We start from the raw sequence: 22091 nt of genomic DNA, 5'->3' as shown, positions 1-22091 counted from the left end.
GCTCGGACAAAACATTTCACAGCCTAACGGCCGTCTACAATAACAGTACACGTTTCCTTTGTATATACACGCTCAGTATGAGACAGTAATATTTTTAGAAATGGTAAACGGCGGTCGGGCGCCCGCGGCGACAGAACTGAGGATGTAGCTGTCTTAAAATGGGTCGCGACATCGAGATGAAACTGCATGTTGCGACGTCATGAGATGTGATCGTAAAAATAACAGTAGTTATTACAAGACACTTATGCAAGACGTTGACATTTGTGAAAGAAATAAATTTCGTTCGAAATAGGAGTAATAGCGGTATTTAAGAAGTTCATTGGTTCAATGTTCACGTTCACTCTAGAAACGATAACGAATAACATTTACGAGATTGTAATAAAACTGACAGTCGTAATAAAAAAAGGAGGCGTCGTGGGACACCCAAGTGGGGTTGGAATGAAATAAATTAATTACGTTTGAAAATAATTAAATGAAAAGTTATAAAATTGTTATTCGAAATGCCGTGTGAATTGAAACATTCATAAAATAAAAAGAGTTAGAGGGTGAGAAAGAGAGAATGAGAAGGAAGGGTCGCTTGGATAACTCTTTTTCCTTACGTGCCGATTTCTGCCAGTTCACTCTACTGTAAAAAAACGTTTCGATAAGCTATAAATATATTTCTGTCAGTTTGTCTTGTGAATGCACCCCGCGATTGTAAGTGTACTGAATAGTTTTAAAGCAACTTTGTAAAGTAATGGATGTTTTTATATCTGAAAATAAAGAACGTATACATTCGAATTCATATTTAATTGATATCGCCTTTAATGTATTATGTATCCGTAGAAACTTGTCTGGTTTGTATATTTATGTGTAAAGACTAATTGTAATATGTATACAATGCTTTTTGTTTTCCTACGTTCAGTTCAAGAACGCATGCGGTTGCGGTTAAAGAAATCAATGGGAATATTCAAGAAAGTCACCCAAGACACAAAACTTACTCACTCGTGAAATGATCAACCTACGGTACGCTATTTTGATACGTGTATCATATAAGTTTTATAATTAATCTAGTCAATATAGCATATCATATTTTGACATTTCATATCTGTCCTTCGCAGTGAGTTTCGAGTTTCTATTTATAGAATAGCTCTACTGATGTCACCTTTAATATATTCTGAGTTCTATGGCGAGTCATCAACGTTACGGAGTTTTATATTATTTGATGGTTACATGTGTTTTATTTACACGGAAATTGTTCCTATGCAAGAATTCATATCAGTTGGAATTTATGGTGGTAATATCTTATGTTGATTTTGCTCTAGTGGAAATTGGAATCAAAAACTAGATGCTATTTCTTTATTAAATGTACACAAAATAGAGTGGATTTTTAGTTATTATTACGTATTGTTGAGAATTTATATTAATTTAAATTGACGACCTCCGTGGTCGAGTAGTGTGTACACCGGTTTTCATGGGTACGCCACTCCGAGGTCTCGGGTTCGATTCCCGGCCGAGTCGATGTAGAAAAAGTTCATTAGTTTTCTATGTTGTCTCGGGTCTAGGTGCTTGTGGTACCGTCGTTACTTCTGATTTTCCATAACACAAGTGCTTTAGCTACTTACATTGGGATCAGAGTAATGTATGTGATGTTGTCCAATATTTATTTATTTATTTATAATGTTACATAAACCGATTCAGTCATATAATGGGTATTTATGAAAATTGAAGTTCGTTATGTAGTTTCTTCGACGGGACATATTATAAAATAAGGTCCTTTAGTTGCGTTTGTACGCGATGCACTCAAAAAATACTAAATCGATACAGTCTTCACTAACTGACGCAGCGATTCACGAGGAAGGTTATGCTTGTAGGTATTGCATGATGTGTGAATTGGCTGTAAGATGCTGACGATTGCTGAAGTGGTCAAAAAAAAAAAATACGTCGACTAATAGATATGGACATATATTACGAGTATAATGTAAACATTTTATGTTGACCGAATTTTAAAGTAGTAGTTTGCTTATCATAGTAAATTTACAATAATATTTTTTAATAATGAACAAATAACGTTATTTTCTTTCGGATGGAATTGTAATGAAATCTTAAGGTGACTGACGTATTATATAACAGTAAATCAATACACACACACACACATACACACGCAGTATATAGCGCGCGATTCATAATGCATATATTTACATTGAAATAAAAATACAACATATTATTAAAGCTATAATAAATACACACAAAAACGAGACAAAATTACAAATACTTTACGTCATTTGGAGGTAAGCTTTCGGTAACTTCGTCTGGGTAGGCATCACTCACATATGAATGTATAATCTTATATTCTATTGCAAACAGCGTTAACTAAGTATTGCTATATTAATATTATCTTTGTGTTCCGGTTTGAAGGGTGAGTCAGCCAGTGGGTACAGGCACAAAGGACATAAAATCTTAGATTCTAAGATTGGTAGCGCAATGATATGGGGGATGATTAATATTACTTGAAGTACCTATATCAAGTAGCAGTGGTGACTTACCAAAAGGTGGTATTTTTTTTTATTTATTAGACAACATCCACGGGCTCATAGTTGCCCGTGCCTTTTTTACATTTTATTTTTATAAATTTTGGCGTTTTTATATTTTATATTTTTACTGAACATCAGCTGATCTTCGCTGGACTTCGAGGTTGTCGTCTTCTTGGAAGACGTGGCCCACACTGACTTTTTTTTCATTTTAAAATAATATATATGTCACTGTAAAAGCTCGAACTACGGTAAATCTTAAGATTTTCCAGTAAAATCTAAGAATTACCGATTATGAATGGTAAATGTCCATAAAAATTTGGGATTCGAACTTATACCATCATTCACTTGGTAAATCTTAGGATTTAAATGTTAGGTTAGGTTGGAATGGTAAAAGTCGGAAAAAGTCGTCCCTTTATAATAAATTCTTACATTAACCAACTCATGTCGGTAAATCTTAGGTTTTACTGGAAAATCTTAAGATTTACCTTAGTTCGAGCTTTTACAGTAACATATACATAATCCTTAATAAATAATATATAATATACAATATACAAAAATATGGTATTGGCCAGTCCGACTACCCATTAGATAAAAAAAAACTATAGACAAAGTTTAAAGCTTATTTATATCTAAAACGTTTTAAGCACTCGTAGGATAAACTGGTCGTCATATTTCTAACTTCGTCTGTCGTCGTTAAAGCGACTTAGAAACTCAATTTGCTCCCTTTGTAGTATTTAGTGTATGCTGGTATTGCAAACTATTCCATTCAATTTCGTATATATCTCAAAGTTCTCTTCAACAATGCTGTTTGACAAATTAGCATATTAAACATATAACTTTACTTAGTAATTTAATGTATATTTTTTCTAAAATATTATGGCTAATTACATTTTCGTTGGTATTTTTAAAAATAACGGTTTTCATTGTAATAAATAATATTATTATCATTCTAATATAATAAATGTGAATGTTTTGGTGTTTGATTTAATACATATAGTTTGTAAACTTTTTTTTTCTTTTTTTTTTTTTTTTTCTCGCTGGAAAAACGCGTTACGCGCTTCCCCCACGTGATGGAAGGTGGGGGGGTGTGTGGGACTCCCCGGAGCCCTGGACGCCGAGTGCGCCCAGGTACGCCGGGTTTACCCACTAAAAAACCAGCGGTACCCTCTCCGTCTTTCGGCGGGCGCCACGGGATCGCTTGCGCATGCTACCGTGACGATATAGTTTGTAAACTAGATTAACATATTGTATAATATTTTATATCGGTAAATTAAATAGTTTTAAATGTTATTAATTAATGTTAAGTATAGATACTACTTTTTTTATAATTATACTAGCGAGCCGCTCTGGTTTTGCTCGGGTGCAGTTTATTAATAAAGAAAAAATATATGATATAAATATTACAAGAATAATCTAGCTTTCTACCAGTGAAAATATTTTAAGAATTTAAATCAGTTCCGGTGTTTATCCGTTAAATAAAAACATCCGCTATACAAACAAACAAAATGTTGTCGTCCTTGTAATATTTGTATAGATGAGTATGTAGTAAATTATCCAAGTGTAATAATCATAATAATGATTCGTAAGCAAACATACAAAAATACTCGTACGTAGGAAACGACGACAATTTCGTCGCGTTTGTAAGATCATTAAAAACGAATGAGAAAAAATTACAAAACGATGTAGAGAATTATTCAACGTTTGATTACGATGTATGCTACTAAAATATATTCATAAGCCGAATTAACTGCAATTTTTTTCTCATCTTTCGGATAAAATGGAGCGCTTGTGTGCTATAGGTAAAGTTTTACAAATTCGAATAAAGCTATAGGTTCAGCTAGCAAACTGAAACGTATTTAATGAAATTTGGTATGGTGCAAGTTTTAACTCCGAGCAATTATTAGACATACTTTGTATGCCTAACATGCCTAACCCCTTAAAAGCGAGAGAAGCCGCGAGCGACTATTGTATATTTGGTCACCAGAATTACACAATCGTTTGACACAAAAACAATATTTTTCTATACTAATATTATAAATGCCAAAGTAACTATCTGTCTGTCTGTTGCTATTTTACGACGAAACCACTGAACCGTACTTGGTAGGAAGCAAACTTTAACTTTATGAAAGGACATAGACATACTTTTTATACCTGAAAGCTAACGACCAACAACTAAAACGCGAGCTATCTATATAGCCATCTATTGCTATATATGACACTTTAAAGAATGATTATTGTCTTTGGTATGCTTGAATGAAGTACGTGGAACGGTGAATGGATAAGCGTCGGTCACAGCTTGACAGCTGTCATTGGAAATAAAAAGATAAGAAACTATAATAAAAGAGTAGAATATTCTTTGAGTTTGATACGATGTCTTACACATCTAATTACGAATCTGATTGCGAATCTTCATTCATCTCCGTTATATATTTTTATTGTGTACTTATATAGGAATATGCAAATCTAAATTTAAAAAAAACCACTGTATAAATCATATCCGCGTGGAATACGAATAGAAGGCTAGGAGAACTTCCCCGTTGAATCGCAATTCAGATTTACTGAGCGAAATATGAAACAGCCCTCCTGCCACCAACGGAGGCAATAAGACGGTACATGTTTTAGAAGTATTTTACATTATTATTCCAACGTCCAAGTTTGTTTATAATGTAATCAATTTTTAGTATTAAATTTATAAAAGTGCCCCAAGTCGATTCCCCGCAGATCCTATATTCGCTTTCGAAATATAGAAAACAAAAGTTATTTATGTCAATAGACGATTTTCCATCTTGATCTTTATCAAAATATAATTTCCCAGCGGTAACAAATAGCTGAGTTTGAATGTAATAATTTAAAGGGACTTATTCGTAGGACATGCGTGAACTTCCTCGCACCTGTGTCTCACGAAAATTCACGTATTTTGTGCCGAGACTTTATACGAAACTTCGTGCCGTCTTACGCTTGGGTTCTTTGACAGATAATAACAGATTCATATTTGCCATCATTACCAGCGTAGCCCATTTTTAGGGTTCCGTACGCAAAGGGTAGAAACGGAGCCCTATTATTAAGACTTTGCTGTCTGTCCGTCCGTCTGTCTGTCACCAGGCTGTATATCAAAAACCACATACAGTTGATTTTTTTTCAAATTATGTTTTTCTGTTGCCGATATGCCAACAAATATTAAAAACAAAATAAAACAAATATGTAAGAGGAGCCCCCAATACACAAAACGGCATTTTTTGCCTATTATTGCTCGATATCAATAAATGGCTACAGATAGGCACTTGAAATATCCTCAAACAACCTTAATTGGGTATTCTCTTTAATAATAAATAATAAAAGAAAAAGAAAAAATAAATAAATAAAATGAGAGTAAAACCTGTTTCAGTGTTTGTACACAAATATATACACGTAGTATATTTTATGTTATAAACGCAATTATACGCTTTCATTTTAATAATAAGCGAATGCAAACAGTATATTTTTATAATAAAGTCATAAAACGGTTCGCTGATTTTTCATTAACGAAATTCATGACAATGCCGATATTTTCTGAACAATTATTTATATTTACTCAACAATTCAATAAACGATATTTTGCTGAAGTTCATCTCGTCTGTTTGTTTTGTCCGCTCTCAGAGCCCGGCTCAAAATGTTATAATTAATTGAGTTTTATTTTAAAAACATATAATTTAAACAATCTTTTTCTATGTTTGATATATTGTGCTGTCGTATTGACATTTATTTTAATCGACTTCAAAAAGGGTTCTCGATTCGTAGGGTGTGTTCCGTGATACTTTTTGTTTGTTATTTGCGATGAACCTAATCTTTAATAACTGGTAATCTGTTAATGAAATCCATTACAGAAACATCAAATATTTAAATTTGCAAGGCTATATGTCAACAGCAATGGACGATTGGTTTTTGATTTGGGAGGGATAGTTCAGGGGTATCTTTAAGACTGGTGGAAAGTGGATGAGAAGGGTCGAGGATAGGACTCAGTGGCGCGCCTTGGGGAGGCATATATACAGTAATGGACTTATACTGGCTGATTATAATGAAACTTCACAATAAAGCAATTTTGAATCGTCAATATTTTAACTCTACCACCGTTTCGGAAAGTAGCGTCGAGCGAAAAAAAACGCCAAAATCGTAGTCGCTAAAATAAACGCCGAATCGTTAAAGTACTTTATTGTACTGAAGATCCAAAAATAAACATCAGAATTTTCCATTTCTTCCCTACGTCTAACAGTTTGTTGGAATTAGGTTACAAGGGTTTCTGTTTACCGATGTAACCCTAAAAAGATAAGATCTTAAAAATATAGACATTTTGATCAAGACCAAGAATAAGTTAAGCTACGTGACTGAACTCACAAATAGATTCACAGAATAAATTAAGATAATAGAATTGGAAAGCACGTTCGGAATTGTTAGACTTATATTTGTGTCAAAGATATTTTTTATATATATATAAGAAACTGTGGCTGTTGTTCTGGAATGAAATACAAATAATATGTATACGAAATATACATAAGCTTTGTACGATCCCGTCTGGGTAGGTACCTAACACTCATCAGATATTCTACCGCCAAACAGTAACAGTGTTCCAGCTTGAAGGTGAGTAAGCCAGTGTAACTATAAGTACAAGGGATGTAACATGTTAACTCCCAAGGTGGTGACCACTTATCATCACGTGGTCCATTAGCCTCCAAGAAACATAATATATAAAATGCACAGTAGAATACGTTTATGATTTTTTTAATTGATGTAGCTGTAAATATTGCTTAATTAATAATAAAATCAATACACAAACGAATGAATGAAACAATGAATGATATATAAACAATCAACAAATATTAAATATAGGCATAAATTAATATTAAATAACTCTTTAATCGCAAAGTTATTTATATTTTATTATTGTGTTTTTTTTCTATATAGCTGAAATAAGAATTATTTACATTAACGCCTTAATTGGATGCACATAAAATTTAAAAATATTTACTGTAAAAATCATGCATTTCCCCGTTGTCTCGCAGTTCTGATCAATGTTTTTATATATTTTTATTCCTCTCAGTTTTTATATTCATAATTAATATTTAGAAGTAATTAATCATAAAAAATATTTTATTGGAATCTCGGATTGTAGATATATCTATATATAGATGTAGTAAAATTATATATACAGCATGATTAAATCAAATATTATAGTTGTATAATTACCATAAATATGTTTATTCTAATTTGTTATTTTATTATGTTTAACATGTGTTTTAATATATGATAAAGCTTAATTACATGGGTAGAATTCCGAGCAGAGCCCATCTGGCCATCAGGCTCATAACTGGCTTAAGGAATGACTTTATGTCGCTTGCGTCAGGTGCGTTTAACCTTATATGATTTGGCATATACATATCTCAGCGTTTTAATATTTGTGCCTTATTATAATATGTATATTTACGATGACTAAATAAAAAAAACCGTCTCATTGTATTTCCTCAATTTTATAACCTATAAATAATATGTCTTATAGAAGAAATACAATCAAACATTAAAGATGACTATATATTATTTCTATAATAGGGTCCCCGTACACGACAACATCAGCGACTGGAGATATTGTATCATAAACGAGAATAACATTTACCAGAATCACTAAAATGAGTTTTAAACGCAGTACCTCGAAATTTACCGTGGAATTAACGAATAAGACCAATAAGGCTGTAAATCTTACATACTATAAAGTACATAAATTATCTCAAGTTGCAACTGTAGAGTATTCCATAATAGGCTTTGTTAGAAGATGTCCGATAGAGGCTACGTCCTGGGAGCAAGCATTACATATTTTTATGTTTTTAGAGATCCGACTGAGGCACAAATACATCCTCTCATTTTATGTAATTAGAATTCAAATATAGAACATAAAATAATACCTAATCCTTTATTTGTGAAAGACACAGTGAGTTGTGCTGAGTTTCCAGTAATGCAAAGTATTGCTGTTTGGCGATCGAATACCTCGTGTGTGTGCACTCTACCAGATGGGCTTACATAAAGGGCTACCGTCACTAAATAATTATCTAACGGTTATAATCAGAAGCAGTTATCTTTCCTTACCTTATATATTAAAGTAAAAGTCCCCTTTTACATGAGGAAGATTTTCATTCAACACATGAGTTTACCTCACGATGATGCTTACCATCGAGCAGGAGATAAATAATAATAATAATAGCCTTTATTTAACATAAAGGCTATTATTATTATAAATACTAAATACTAAATAAAGGCTATTATTATTATTATATTTCTTTCTTAAATACTAAATTTTAATATTTGACACCAGTTTCGCCAAGATTGTCTTGCTTCCCAGCATAGGCCTCCCCTAAAGCTTGTCACAAAGTACGATCTTGTGTCTTTCTTCTCCGTGTAAAACCTGCTATTCTTTTTATGTCGTCTTCCCACCTGCGACGTTGTCTTCATTTCTTTCTTTTGTATTGTCTTGGATACCATTCAGTTATATCCTTGGTCGATTTATCTTTTTTGTTTCTCATCATGTGACCCGTCCACCTCCATTTTAGTTTTTTGATGTAATATGTCACATCTGTAACTCCGGTTTGCTTCCGAATTGTTTTTAGTTTTATTTTGTTTTTTTAATTTAACATTGAGCATACTTCTTTCCACACCATGCTGACAAATCGGTAGAAACAAACGGGTAGAATACACAAGTCAAATATGTTTATCTTATATTTAAGAGGTACATCGGGATTTTTCACTACTTCTTTTAAGATATAAGATATAATTTTAGGAGATAAATAATAAAATCCAATTAGCCAAATGAAATATCATTGGTGCTTACCCAGGCTTTACAATTCTTAGGGTCTGTAGCGCACATGCAAGACCCCGGTGTTGCAGATGTCCATCCAGTGGTAGTCACTTTCCATCAGGTAAGCTGCTCGTTTGCCACTTATAACATAAAAAAAGACCTTGACATGCAATCTTCGGTTAAGGAAATAGGCGCACTATTATAACCACAGGGTGAATTCAGCCCAAACTGAATGAATACCTTTACATCACCGTTCTACTAACCCAGAAACAGTTCTGACTGTATCACAGGTTAAAACCGATAATTATATTTCATTAAAACTCAACCTGAGCCAATATTCTAAGGTCTACAAACCATTTCCATCTGTGAAAGGGGCGAGATCAAAGGAGTTCAGATAGGAGATGTGGCAAAGCGATTATTCGCCCTACATTTTCTAAATGGAATCGTTTATTTGTTGTACAACAGGACAATTTTATCGCAAAGTATGAATCTTACGTTTGACGTTTACGAAATTAATGTCCAAAAGATTGATCTAGAAATTCATGTTGTTTATTTTTTCGAAGCGCATTTTTCGAGTGTGTCGAGTGTGCGAATCTTTCTATATTATATTCAATAAAACTTTATATTTTTTATTTAAAATATAATATTCTATTAGCAACGAAGATAAGACCTTCCAAGAATCTAATCGTGTTCGTATATCTAAATGAAATATATATAAAATCAAGTTATTTATGAAAAGTGAGTACAAATCTTTATTATTCGTAAATATTATTAAACAAAGTCACTTTTAGCAGCTGTATGTTTGTCTAATCACTAATTCCGTTTTAATTAAACGCTGATAAAAATACGTCGAAAACTCCATATCATTATTTGTATGAAGATGTCAAAATATCATATAATATACACAAATTAAGAAAATAACATAATAAATAAGAATTAAATTTAAAAGGAATATTATTAATACGTTAATTACAATTGTTATGATAATAAAATTTGCAACATCGATTCGGAACCTATGATCAAAGAAGGCTACCGCAGAATCTTAATCTGAGATAAGGATGGCGGCATCGCATACACTCGACTAGATTGACTCAGTAAACAGTTTGGACCTCTTATCGATTAAGATATTCGGATAATATGATAGATATTGTTCCATTTATAAATCATTAACAATATTTAACGAACGAACGATAAAAGAATTAATGAAATAAAAACAGATAAAAGAAACGAGACATTTTTGGCATTTCCTTATTGAATCGATCAGAAATCGATTTTATCTGGGCGACAAAAGAATCAATTCCCGTATTATCTGTGGAGGCGAAACGTTGAGTTGGTCTCGTGGCTTCTACGGCCTGTCCTGTCCTGTACACTTATTACAATTTACTATCAGTAAATTCTCAGTTGAAAAATTTTTGGAAGTTATGGTTTGCGCGTGATGTAGCTCGGATAACACTCATGCAATCGAATTATAAGAGTAAATGAGTGTCTGTTTTCGGTCACATTTTGTGCACTATAAATTCTCTGTGCTGTTGAAAAAATAATAATTCAGAAAGATATTATCATGATTTTTTATTAAATTGTAATAAGGACTGGAAAATTACGTCGACGTGATAATCAACCACGGATTAGTTAAATACTTCAAATAAATGTAAAAACTTAAAACCGTAGAAATTATAATTTCATTTTATTGCAGAATCCATAAAATGTTTTATTGATTATAATTTATTGTAGGAAAAACGTTTATATCAGATCGTTTCCCATTATGTTTGATGTTAGTTTTTTCACTGGAACGCCAAAACTTCGGCAATTAGCTGATTCCGATCCTGCGAAAATTGCGAATCATGAGAAACTAAAGCGATTACCGATACTTTTTCTTGTATTTGTTTGGAAGAGTTTCGGAAATGTAACCTTTTTTGTATCACTCGATTTAGTTTCATAATGATCTTTTAAATATTCATGTTTTTTGAGGCAATGAAGTGTTATTAATTCTTAATGACGTGATTGATGATTGGTAATTGAAGAATATTTAGAATATTTTAACACAAAAAGTAGAAGAGCTCCGTCATTCATGAATCGATTTGGCAAATTCAGATTTTGTTTAGGTGGGTATACTTCCTGTTTGACCCATTTTATGAAGACAAAAATTGAATTCTATTTTTTATTATATTGCATGTGTTAGAAATATATGTATGAAAGTTATTATTTTTATATGAGGAGGACTTGAAAAGAAGCCATGCTATTTCAATATTGAACTGTCGCCTGTCAGTTTAATTTATATAATTTATTACGTGGTGGTAGAGCGGTACAAGCCGGTCTGGGTAGGTACCACCCACTTGGAACAGGCATCTTAGCTTAACGTTCTTGTAAAATGACGATTCAAACCTCACAGGAGTTAACTTGGATAAAATACATTTGGAGTGTGTTGAAATTAAATGTATACATTCAAACCCTATTCGGGTAGTCAAAATTACAAAATACCGACGTGTAGATTGATACATATATAACTTGCTAAATTAGATTTGAGAACAATAGATGTACCGTGTAGCGATACTAAGGCCATGTTTCAGACGGCACCGACTAATGGATCATGTAGTATACATCCAGGGACTTGAAGTACAGTATTTCAAGTCCCTGGATGTATAGTCTACTCTATAGTTCTGACTACACTCGACAAAAGTGAAAATTTTCAACGTAAGAAATAGCCGTTCAAACCAAGATTTGGAGTGATTTTTTCAACGATAATTTTAACACATTCATGATCTGCATGATTTTGTATAACAGTTTTCAGGTACAGTTTTAATAATAAGTATCAACACAGCTTACGGATGATACGATAAATAAATAAATAAATTATTATAAACAGCGGTTGAGATTTTTTGCTGAGTTTTTTTATTTTTAAACATTTCACAAAGTATTGTTTCAGTTTTGATATCAAAATCGTAAGTAAAATATATTTCATTCAAGTAGGTTTTAAACCGCACTTTTAAATTATCATTTTACATAACTGTATTAAATGTAAAAGTGAAGCAAAGAACTGGCAGAAAACCAAGTAGTCATAAAAATAAAATAAAATATAAAATTTGCGAAAATGCGTTATAATTTTCTATATATGTTTGGTTTGCTGTCAAATACATATAATAGCTGTATGAGCTATGAGTTTAATAATGCCTAAATCATTTATCATATTCACATGTTTATTTGACAACCTTTTTGGTGATAGAATAGGAGGTGAAGAGCACGTGCAACCCGGTACGTGTGACACATTGAAAAGTAAATGTGTCAGAAAAAAAAGTCAATTTGCAGCATTACAAATGCTACATACATTATATTTTGATCTACAATTTATCTTATCGCACTCAAAGGAGTTTCACTTTAAAAAGTTTCTATAAAACATTTTAATGATCAAAATAATACAGTTGGATTGATACCGTTCTAAGATAGTTTATGGTATCGCCATTATTTTATGACATTCCATTTTCGAATTAATCGTCAATATTCGTGTTCCTTTTACAAAACGGCTCCGTCATGCAACGCTTCGTCACGTACATAAAAAAGTTCCTATTTCGAAACATTCGCTTTGAATGTTACGATCCAAGCGTAAGTCTAAATACGCGCCAATTTCTTTAGGTTGGCACTCCGTCTTAGAAATAGAGGTATATTGCGAAAGTAATTAACTCAATGACACGCATTTTTTTACTTGAACCCACATCAAAATGAAACGAGACTGAGGGAATTATTAAATTGTTATAGGATTCTTATTTTTACTTCATATGAGTTTTTTTTTAATAATTGCATACTAGTATCCGCCCGTCACTTTACCAGCTTGTATAGCGGGGGCAAGTGATAAGTCCTCTATGATCTAAGTCCGGCAACGCACCTGCAAGCCATCCGGTGTTGCAGATGTCCATGGGCGGTGGTTTCAATCAGGTGAACCTCCTGCTCGTTTGCCACCTATAATATAAAAAAAACTTATTTGACCCCCGTCAACCTATATTCAATTTTGTGATGATCATTTTAGTATTAAAAACCTGAAATGTCATCAATAAATATTAATTACGACAGAGTTAAGTTCGAGCAGACGGAAATCATTTAATATAATTTGTAATTGTTGATTATGATTTGTTAATAATAAATTAATGCAAATTTAATTGATGCATCAATAAAAAATGATTGCCTCAATTAATAGAGTACCATAATATCAACTAGAAGATCGTACGTTCGAATTAGATCACGTACGATTTGTTTTATAAAATACTTTATTCATTATTTATTGCTCGCTTCGTGAGGAAAAATACCGTCACCTTTTCATGTGAGCATTACGAAATAACCTCCAAATGATTTAACTTAAGAAAAAATTCAAAACTCAGTCTTCAAGATAAAAAAAGGACTTAGGATTTATTGATTTCTAGCCAGGATATATAAAAAAATAAGTGTACTTTGCTGACATACTCTTTAATTAAAATGGTGGAAAAGAGTAACTACTGAGTTTCTTGCCGGTTCTTCTCGGTAGACACAACCGGTGACGTCACATGACGATACAAAAGTGCTTTTATGACCCTACTTGAATAAAGAATCTTTTGATTTTGATTGATTTGGATTTAATATTTAATTTCAGCAGATTTTACTATTATTAGTATTAGTAGATCCATGATAAATCTCAAAAAACATCACAGACCTAACAATGATAACTCAAGACATCACATCGGTAATTACGATCTAAACTATAAAATAAAACGTAAGATTGAAGGTAGATTCAATGATATTTCGCAGAAGCACTCAGTAGGCTCTAATAAATACGCACATTTAGAAAGCGTTTGATGTTAGCTTAAGTGGATTTTCCAGTATGTTGGAACGTGCGTCCTTTAAGATTTATTCCTGTTGCATACTGGTCTTTGATTTTGCGTTGAGGGAATACCTACCTAACATGGAAAGATGTATATGTACAATGTGATTTTCTGCACTTTATAAATAAAATATTTAATATTTGTATTTTATTATCGACTTCGTTTCTCACAGGTTCTTCTCGGTAATAACTAAGTTGAATATCGGCTGTCTTGGTATGGGCATGTTATGCGGAGGAATGAGGACCATGTTGTGAGAAAGGTTTTGAGAATGGATGTGGATGGATATAGAGGTAGGGGACGATCCAAGAAACGATGGATGGATTGTGTGAAAGACGATATGGTTAGAAAGAATGTTACTTGTGAGATGACGTTCGACAGAGAAGTATGGAAGAAGAAGACATGCTGCGCCGACCCCAAGTAAAATTGGGATTAGGGCAGGAGGATGATGTATATCGGGGATATATTAATATTTAAATTTTAATTATTAAATGGAGATTTGAAAGACGAAACTGTATTTATAAAATACTTTTAAAATATAAAACGCTTTAAATAAATCAAAACTTTAATTGATGTATAGAATAACGAAAATACTGTTTAAAGGTTAATTATTATTATTTAACTCTTTATTGCACACCAAATATACATAAAGATACAAAATATATTTTCTTTAAAAGAAAATTGGCCAAGCAAAAGGCGGTCTTATGGCTTATAAGCCATTTCTTCCAGACAACCTTTGGGTTAGAAGGATAATGTGTATGGAAGACGGCAATATGATGGTGCAGTAAAAACTTACATTATGAAATAATAACGAATACAACTCAATAAATATAGCAAATACATAAATACAAAAAATACTTACGGTTAATGTTATTCTTTTAATTATAAAATTACACGCGAAGAAAACACAATGAGTTTAATGGTTCATACGTAATAGAGAACGAATTACGTTTAAAAGGCTACAACGTTCAACTGAATCAACAGCACACCTTATATAAAATTGTGGAACAAAAAGATTATATTTGGTTTTTGTGTTACATTAAATAAATTTAAAATAAAAGCAGTAAGGTTAATCTGTAAAAAAAATTGTATGTACAAGTATAACATATTTAAACGTGTAATGTTAGAAGGATGAGGTATTTACATTTAAATTAAAATAAATTCTCAACTAAAGTTAGGTTACGAATGTGGCGGGTCCGTGGGGACGGTTCCAGACAGGAGACGGAGATACTATGTCAATTTGTCGCCGCATGGAGATCGCAGCGTCATTTCCAGGCAGTGGCAACATGTGGAGACTCTCGCAGCTCATTGTAGCAGTGTCCATACCCGACAGCGAGACAGGTTTGTCAGCGGTGGTTCTCCATTCGACTCTTTCCCTTATGATGACGGTTATCCCAACACACTGCTCCACGGACTGGTGGCTCTAAATATGGAAATATATCCCACATTGCTGCACATTTGTATAAACCAACCCGTATTAGAGCAGCGTGGTGCAATATGCTCTAAGTCTTCTTGTCAAAAGTATTGGAATCTTTCGCCCACCAGTGTAAATTACAGGATGTTACTTTCGTTTATGTAACTTTCCATACCTATTTGTATAAAAACGTAAATAGCGAAATGGTTTACGGGGCTACTAGCGGCCTGAAGTCGTGGTTTCCTCACTTAATATAATTTTGGTAAATATAAATAGCATTCTATTATTTTTTTCTATATATTTTTGTAAGTATATATATATAGATATTTGAAAATAATATAATATGTAAAAATGCAAAATCAAAATTGATAATTATGGAAACAAACATTGATAGTTATTTAGGTATATTCTTGCCTAAATTAGACTTATTAAGCTTATCACTTTTAAACAGAGAGTGTTGTTTTAAATTAAGAGATAGTACGGGTCAATGACCATTGGCCGCCGTACATGAGAATCTTCACGTAATTGCATGATTGGACTATCCTATACGTACAAGCAAAATTAAACTCAATATTATTTGATATAAAATAGTTATTACAATGTACAGTCGATATATATTTTGAACTAGACTGTCTATTTAGACATATTAATATAAGCATCGGTGGTTCAGTGGTAGAATGCTCGCCTGCCACGCGGGCGGCCCGGGTTCGATTCCCGGCCGATGCATTTCTTTTGTTTTTTACTTTGTTTTTTTTTTCTAATGTATTATTTTTGTAAAATTTAAAATGTTAACATGTTCTATTGTAAAAGTTGTTTATCAGTAAAATTATTCTCATTCAAAATGAATATACACATAATTAATATCGTAATTTTACAAGATTATATTAAATTATAACTTATATTTTTATCATTATTAAAACAAAAAAAAGATTTCATATTTTTACCAATAAACTTGTTAACCAATTAACTTTAAATTGAAATGCCGAGTGAACTTTTAAGAGCTATTGAACCGACCCTTAACATAACGATTATACTTGAAACTATTGTTGATTTGGAATAATATTCCATTTTATATTTATTATGGGTTCTACAAAACTATCTACATCACATACCTAGTACATATATAAATACCCACCACGCAAATATTCCTAATGAAAACTTGGTGTTAAGGCTTTGTGCAAGCCCGTTTACAGGCAAGCAAATACTTTGTATTATTGTGTTCCATTTGGGAGGTGATGTGAGCCAGAGTATTAAGGCACAAGGGACATAATATCTTAGTTCTGAAGGTTGATGGTGGCCCATTACAAGCCTACCAATATCATAAAAAGGAAAATATATTTATAACAAAGTACTGGTCAACTTATCAAATCGTTTCGTTAACTCAGCTCGTGCATTACGTAAAATAAACATGAAATCAAGTCTCCAAATTGGTTTCTTAACTGGATATTTACTAACTTGCAATGGAAATGGTAGATGACAATCTGTTCCATTGAAGAGGGTTGAGATAAAACAATTATAGAATCAATGAACGTTTCAATTTAGATAAAATCAATAAGTTCTTGAAATCTATATAACAATATACTTGTTAAATATTGTAATCTTCTTAAGCAAACCGTTTTATTAACTCTTAAAACTGTGAAAATCTATGGCTAGAATAGCCGTCATGTTCGTCAATTTCGTGACGCATACCAGGAGCTGTATCTGGAGACCAGATATAAAAACCAGCACTGGGGATTGCATTGAACGCAACTTCTGCTCGTTGAGCGTTATCATGACGTTATTTTCTAATCGCATCGTCTGCTTTTAAATTTACATGAAGCAGAATTTTATATTTTAATTTTATAACAGGTTTCCTCACGATGTTTTCGTTGCAGCCAAGCTCGACACAATGAAGTCTTTGATAAAAGCTTTTAAAACTATCAAGATTTCTTCTTTAAAGAAAGAATGTATTGAAAATACTTGAATATACTTGAAACGAAATGTGTTATTTCAAGCTAAATAATAAATATAAAACGTCATTCTAGTTTTTGGAATAACTTTGCGTATCTACCCTATTTTTTTCTTTAACTAGCGATATATTTTAAAATGTATTATTCATATGTTTACAACTAATCAACATAGATATTGAACAATAACTCTATAAAACCAAGTTTGGTCTTTGTCTAGTTTTTTTATTTGTTTGAGACCTTATTTATACATTTTGATACTATAGAATAGATAGAAGGAACAGTAAGGATACTGATGATTGCTGTATAAGTATCTCGTCTGAATCTCGATGAAATAACGCTACTAAGTCCATTCGAGAGCTTCGAAGGGATCGTCTTAATGAAAATCCACTAAACTACAATTTATTTCATTATTCTCATTAATGTAAGTAGATTGAATCCATAATTAGTATGAAGGTAGCTATTTTTATAATTATTCGGCAAGTTCCGGGGTCGTTTGATAAAAAAAAAATATTTATGCCATGCCTCGAAATGCGCGCAAATTGGTATTATAATACTGAATACATTTTCATCGTATCAGATGTCACTGTCACATCGGATAATGATAGTAAAAAATAAGTAAGTAATCTGGGCAATTACCTATATTCCATAGTTGTTATTGGTTTTAATCCGGCAAGAGTAGATCACATTAGTCAATAAAATTAAATAATAACGTATAAGAACATTGCTACATTTGAAATGAACGTCAGACTAACGAACAAAATTAAGTTACTTAATAGATACTTATGCAAAGAGATAAGACTATGTTCTATAGAAAATTCAATTTTACACCCTTCTAAGCATTTAGGTAGTCGGAAATTGAGTTTCTGTGTTTCAAATCTAAATAATCTTTAATAAAATATCACGACTATTGTTTGTAAGTTAAGTTAGAACCATCAAATGATACGATCATGACTTGAAGTTTCGAAACAATAGCGAATACGACTGCCGCAACGGAAGTAGATGGTTATATTTTCCGAGGCTTACTCTGGTCGCGGAGGAAATCTATTGTAAGAGCGAACAAGTCTACCAACCGGCTTCTAAGTGAAATTAATTTGGTAACTAGGATATTTCTTGGCAAGCTTATGCGGGTCGCGTGTCCAATATACTGTAAACTTTTGTCTCTTATCTTAAACTAGCGACTTGGACCCAGTAAGGATATAATTAGGTTTCTTAACAGAACTTCAAGAACAAGATAATAGACATAAGGAGGTTATAATGTTTTTGAAATATGCTTATATGTTCTTTTTTTGGAAATTTTCGAAAACAAGGGCAACTAGCTCAGACGGTCTGTAGTAGGTATAAATATCTAATTATACAACTCAATCGAGATTCTTTCAACTCGAAATTTTTTTACAACATGTAAATGTATATAATGTTTAATGCAAATAAACAAATCACCTTTACTCTATTTATCTATTTCATGAGAGCAGTGATGTCTTATGGATAGAATAAGCCGATCTTGAAGAAATAACTAGTTCAAAACTGGACAAACCACGTAAAAATTCTTCAAATTCTTTAAAGGCAAGGAGATCAACATTTATGGGATTATTATTTACCAAATGATTTAGATAGGTTTTTAACCGATTTAAAAAAAGGAGGAGGTTCTAAATTCGGTTGTATTTTTTAGTTTATACTTCCCGTTTGATCCTATTTGAACGTGAAGAAAAAATACCATGCACAGAAATAAAAAAAAAATCGAAATGGATTTTGTATGGCGTCCACTTTTATTTATAATTTATTTTATCAAAGTACTATTTGTAGTCTTTATTTTGTCATAAGTGTGTATCACATAGCATTGTTTTGAAACGACTGCACGTAGAAATTAAGTGGACTTACAGCGAATCTAAATTGACTAGGGTCTAGCGTTTCCACGATATCTAAACGGTCATAAAATGAGACTTGAGCTACTTTATGTGCATGAGTTCTTGGATGTCGTTGAATAATGAATAAGACTCGTTTGACCACTGTGTACGGTCACGCTCCATACCATGTAACTTATGTTGCTTAACTTAGTCATTTGAAGTCAAATTATGGTATTTAAATTTACAGTGGATAAAAAAAGTAATTCAGCGCATCTAAACTTTATTTTTGAATATACGAGTATCAAGATTTTTTTACTGCATTATACAAAATGGCGATCGATAATATATATGATCCGAATCCGAATGCTACTAAGACAAATAACACCCCTTTAGTTCATGAAGATGTCGTATAAATGTACGAACGTACGGTACGTACGATGTCGTCGGAATGTACGACTACTAATGCATAATATTCATATTTATATTGCATAAGAATATTACATTTCGTACGGAAAAAAACCCTAAAATCCCAAAACTTAAGTTGTGAAGTAGTGTGGTCAAAAATCGTTAAACATGCAGGTTCGCTAAAATTTGCCAAGCTAAGATGGTCCAGTGGTAGAACACGTCCGATGATTGCGGTTTCAAATCTGGGCCAGTACCACTGATTTTTCTGTGCTCAATTTGTTGTTTATTACTTATATATTTTTTATTATTTATATTATTATGCATATATAGGTCAATATAATAAACTGTGACCATGTGTCTAATCTCAATGAAATTTCTCCTTATGTGTACATCAAACCGTATTGGCGTAGCGTAGTGGAATAAGCTCCAAGCTTTTTTCATAGGCTGATCAAAGTCATCAAAGATACGATACACTAAAACAGACAACACGTATCAACGGAAATATATATAACATTAAAACAGCATGTGATACATATAATATGATTCAGAAAATCGAGGCAATACAATTAATATTAGTAATTCCTTTTCCAATGCACTTAACACGAACATTTCCTGAGATTTTAAGTTATTTGTACGAAACCATTGGCTTTTGTTTCGAAACAAAAGTAACATTAATCTTTGCTGTTCGCAAGAAAATTAGCTGTTAAGTGGGTTCCGACTAAGATGGACCACCCACCATATAACCCGTGCAAATTACAGTTCTTGAAACGTTTTTTATTCTTATTTTTATTACGAGTTATATTTGGCGGTAGGATGTTGAACATTACAAATGAATTACTAAAAGGAATATCTCTGAAGTAAATTTGTCCAGATATATTCTTTATTGCCTAATCCATAAGGAATATTTTTGGTTGTAAATGCGATAGTATTATCTGATCAAAGTCAGCAGTTAAGTGGGAACGGTTACCGAAATACTAATGCGGTGTAGAACAAGTGCGGCATAAATCACCTTATCTTGGAATTTCGCTGAAAACCAGCTTCACACGACCTTTTTTCTTATAAGAAGCCGTAGAAACTCTAGAATTCTCGAAGGGATAAATTTTTCTCTATAATATATTGTGGTAAATTTATATCAAAATCAAAATGTACTTTATTCGAGTAGGCTTTTACAAGCACATTTGAATCGTCATTTAACAAACTATGTTAAGTGAAGCTACCATCGGTTCGGAATGTATATTCTACCGAAAAGAACCGGCAAGAAAGTAGGCGGCTTAGTAGTTACTATTTTTTATGTTCAAAGAAAAAGATAAGCTAAGTGATTGATTAATGCGAGATGGCCAAAAGCGAAAATAGCATTTTGAAACCCAAGCAAGCACGAGTTCACGTCATTAATTTGTTTGTTTAATGAAGGTAAGCATGGCGAGAAAAGCTGTTTCTGTTTGTAACCTTCTCCTAAACTGATATGAGTAACAAAAACCACAGCTTTAAAAACTTTAACAACATATTCTCTTTTATAGTGTTTTATATCACTGAAAACTGTTTAAATATAAGTCTGTAATCGTTATTTAATGCTTTACAAAGCGCAAAATCCCCGAGGGAAGCTGGTTAAAAACTTTCCGTGGCAGACCAAAATTCAGACTTGCAACGCTGGCAGACGTATCATTGAGGATTAATTGACTTAAACGAAGTTATATTGGCGTTATATAATGGTATTACTCATGGATGGATATATATTGAAAGCTTTATTACTGGATTCTCCGATGTCGGTTTGTGGATACAAAACAAATGTGGCAGAACTTCAGAATTTTGCACTTTTTTTTTTCATATTACACAAGTTGCACTTGTGATGAAGATGTGACATTGCATTGTATGTATGTCTATGCATTTAACAGTTCATATCAGACAAACTTGAATAAATTTATTTTTAATTTTTATTTTACTTTTGAACAAACAGAATTTAAATTTAAAATTCGAGAACTGTGTATCTTAAGTGTTAATTAAACGCTTAATAGCTTCCATAAAGCAGTGTTAAATGAATATACTAATTAAAATAAAAAGGTGTTTTACGCAAAAAGTTTGCTTAAAATGAACGTATCTGAGATATAAATCTATTTAATTTACAATAAACTTATAATTTGACTTGTTTTGTTTGGATTCGAAAATAATGAAAACATGTTTGTGACTTTACGTTTTATGCGAAAGGTAAGAAACGCTAACATAAATGTCAAATCAGTATACAAGGTGAGTTTGATAAGTGACATCGAGGCTTATCTTTGTTTGTAACAACCACGTCAGTCACACGAGAGCCATT

At 32.3% G+C, this 22091-nt stretch overlaps 1 non-coding gene across 1 annotated transcript; it reads left to right on the top strand.

Moving 5' to 3' along the window:
- Nucleotides 1–16240: 16240 nt before the first annotated feature.
- Trnag-gcc (transfer RNA glycine (anticodon GCC)) lies at nt 16241–16311 on the top strand. Its single transcript has one exon. It is a non-coding gene; the product is annotated as a tRNA-Gly (tRNA).
- Nucleotides 16312–22091: the final 5780 nt, after the last annotated feature.

Source organism: Vanessa tameamea, chromosome 12 (genome assembly GCF_037043105.1).
Source record: "Vanessa tameamea isolate UH-Manoa-2023 chromosome 12, ilVanTame1 primary haplotype, whole genome shotgun sequence".
In the NCBI taxonomy this organism is placed as follows: domain Eukaryota; kingdom Metazoa; phylum Arthropoda; class Insecta; order Lepidoptera; family Nymphalidae; genus Vanessa; species Vanessa tameamea.
This window is presented reverse-complemented; position numbering and strand designations above follow the sequence as displayed.